This window comes from Acomys russatus, chromosome 6 (assembly GCF_903995435.1).
Source record: "Acomys russatus chromosome 6, mAcoRus1.1, whole genome shotgun sequence".
Classification (NCBI taxonomy): Eukaryota; Metazoa; Chordata; class Mammalia; order Rodentia; family Muridae; genus Acomys; species Acomys russatus.
The window spans coordinates 53,863,781-53,867,551 of NC_067142.1; positions in this window are offsets into that span (position 1 = coordinate 53,863,781).

Genomic DNA, 3,771 nt, shown 5'->3' on the forward strand with positions numbered 1-3,771 from the left:
TGCGAGTGCTTACTGCTCTTTCAGAGTTCCATCCCCAGCCACCACAGGGCTCTCTGGTTCTAGGCCATCTGACTCCCTCTTCTGGTCTCCATGGATTCCTGCATGTGAAGCACATAAACTCATGCACGTATACACACATAGCGGATAAATAAATCAATAGATACACACTAAACCAACCAACCAACCAACAAACAGAAAACCTTTTGGATCTGTGGCTTCAGTCATGCGGGGCCAGCAGCTCTCCTATACAGCGTGTAGAGCTCCTTGCTTCCCACCTGCTTGGCGTTTACTGAGCACTTGCTGTGTGTTAGACATTGAGGCAACCTTGGAGGCAGCAGAAAGAGCCTTTCTTTTCAAGATATGCTGTTGGACCGCACGTTTTCACTGCAGAGGATTTTTGTACATTCCCAGTACCTTCCGAGGTTGAGCTTATATTGTTGTCTGTTATTCTGTGAAAACAGTGTGGCTTGTATATCCAACTTTGGCTTGTTTCTTCACCTCCAGCCCTCTGGCAGCTTCTGGATGTTAAATATTATCTCTCCATGTGATTTGCACAGAAGGGAGAATCATCTGTCACTCTTTTTCTTCCCTAATGAGCCCTCAAGCTGCTTTGGAGGCCAGTGATCGATCTCCTGCCTCCTTTAGAGAGTACTGATGGTTCAGATTTAGTTGCTTGATGTTAGTCTCCTACAGATCTCAAGCTCTGTCCTTGTTTCTTCTTCTCATCTCACTCCCAAACAAAACTACATAACCAGGACAACCAGAAACAACAGCTAAAAGTAGTCAGTAAGGTGTGGTGGCAACACCTTGATGGACAGGCTAGATGTTTCTTTTGCTACTATGGTAACTACTATTAAACACCCTGTCAGCCTTTTGGCTGCTCTCTGTAAATGCGGAACTTATTTTATATGTAAGTGCTCAAATCAACTCAATTACCTAAAATATTTTCAATACTTCTCAAGACTTTTTTTTTTTTAATTAGTTTTTCAAGGCAGGTCTTCTCCGTGTTATCTTGGCAGTTCTAGGCTCGTTTTGTAGACCAGGCTGGCCACGAACTGCCTGTGCCTCCAAAGGCATGCATCACCACGCCTGGCTCAAGACTTCTTAAATACATTTCTACTAATCTTTTTTAGATGTTTTCATAAATGTTGAATGTGGTATTGAAAGATTTCCTTATACTTAATGATCTTCATATTCTTTGAGAATGGCAGGTTATTGTGAAAACAATAATAGAACTTTTTTTTTTTTTTCTGGGGCTGGAGAGGCATCTTGGTGAGTGAGAGTGCTTGTTTGGCAAGCAGGAGGACCTGCATTTAATCCCAGCAACCTCCTAAAAAGCTAGAAGTGGTCATGTGCACGTCTCTAAGCCCAGAGCTCTAGGAGGTGAAGGCAGGAGGATCCTTGGGGCTTGCTGGCCAGTAGCCTAGCTCCAGGGCCAGGGAGAGACCCCAACTTGAAGGAATAAGGCAGGGCAAGGAGAAGGAGAGCACCACACTCAACATGCTCCTCTGGCTTCTGTGCATGTTCTCCCTTATATATACATGAACATACACACACACACACACACACACACACACACACACACACACACACACTTACACATGAGAAACTTTCCATAAAAGAACTTAATTAGAAATCGAAGACTTACTACTTAGAGTTACTTCCAGTTATCTGGAAACTTCATCCTAGATAAGTGAGTTCTCATTCAACAATTCATTGGATATATATCTGTTAAATACTTTAAAAGTGTCATGCATTATACAGATACTGTCAATGTAAACAAGAGTAAGAAATGGTTGCTAGGACTGGGTGTGGTGGGGTACACCCTTTATCCCAGCAGTCTGGAGCTACCAGTTGGATCTCTTGTGAGGTCTAGGCCAGCTTGGTACACACACACACACACACACACGCACTAGGGATCAAACTCGGGGCCTCATAGGCTAGGTTGGTGCTCTACCAATGAGCTACACTTCCAGCCTAAGAAGGACCATTTGGTGGTGACGTTGCATGTCTCCACTATTTCTGCCTTCTTTCCCTTTCTTCTACATTGCGGAGGACTGAACCCATGGCCTCCAGCATGCTGGGCAAGCACTATAGCACTGAGCTACATCTCCAGCTCCTGGTTTCATCCTATATGCTTAGCTTACATGCAGTTTACAAAGTGCTTCTGTGTCTGTCTCACTGGAAAGGCAGGTTTTTAAAAACCTCCCACTCCAGACCTTGTTTTCTTTCTGTTGTGTGCATACTGAGCTAAAATTTCCCAGCGGGTGCTATTATGACAGTGTCCTCCACTGTACACCTCGTGTGGTTATTTGTTCTTGGGTTCCTCAACTATCAAAACCTTTAGATCATGAACTCAGAACTGCATCCTTCATTTTTGTTTTACAGTTTTGCTTCGTTCAATTGCTGTTCATTCCTACTCGAGGCCTTCTCTTTATTCAGGAGTTAACTGAGGTTGAGAACCGTGAAGGGGGCGGTCAAAGAGGCAGTAGAACTGGGTTTCAACCTATGACCTATACTCTTTGACCACTGCCATTTATCCAGTGAACATTCTTCCCAACATAACATGTGTCTCATACATGGCTGGTGTATATTTGGTTGTTTTAAGTAGGTCTAATTAGTATATACATATGTGTGTGTGTGTGTATTGTGTGTGTGTGTGTGTGTGTGTGTGTGTGAGATTAGGTACATTTGGAGGTCAGAAGACAATTTTGGGGAGTAGGTTCTCTCTTTTAACCATCGGGATTCTGGAGATTGAATTCAGCTTGTCAAGCTTGGTAGCAAACACCCTTACCCACTCAGCCATTTTGCCAGCTCCTAACCAATTATATATATTTCATATAGACAACACTGCTATGTACCTATGCACTTAGGGGTTACTAAATGTTAAACCTAATATAGGTAGGCCTTTGGAACATGGAAACCATTAAGTTTTGGCCTGACTTTATATTTTTCATTCACTAATATTTTAAGACAGTGTTTCTCTACATAGCCCTGGGTAGCCAGGAAGTGGCTATATAGATCCAGCTGGCCTCAAATTTACAGAGATTCATCTACCTCTGCCTTCTGAGTGATGGGATTAAAGGCGTTTGTAACCATGCTAATTTCTTTTTATTTTTGTCTGAGACTGGGTCTCTCTTGTAGCTCTGGCTGACTTGAACGTTCAATTGTCTTGCCTCTGTCTCCTGGGCCCTGGGATTACAGGCGTGTGCCCAGCTGGCTTGTCTTTAATTGGGCATTCTCTTTGGATTTTCTTAGGATCAGTTAACACCAGACCATTAGTAACAGTTTAGTTTTTTCATAATTAATCCTGTGTGAGAAAATTAGTATCAAGAACACTAGCAAGGTGTTCAAATGCAGACGTCAAAGGATTCACTTAGGACTTCTTTCTTACAAAGAACCCCAGAATACTACTGAAACGTTGCCAAATACGCATTTAACAGTTTTTTTTTTTGGGGGGGGGAAGTAGGGTCCCAGCACTCAGGAAACAGAGGCAGGAAGATCACATGTTCTAGGTCAGCCTGGTGAACACAGCGAGTTCCAGGTCAGCGGAAGGCTACATAGTAAGGCCTTGTCTCAAAAGACTCTGTCTTAATCTGGGCTAATCGAATCATTTTTCCCATACTTCCCTTTTGCTTTCCAGAACTGAGGACGGGGTCAGGGGCAGTACAACCTGGTCTTGCCCTAGAAGCAGGGTGGGGCTGACAGTCTCCGGGTGAGGACAGACTGAGCTTCGCCCGCCCTTCGGGTGGCTAGGGAGGTGGGGGGGGG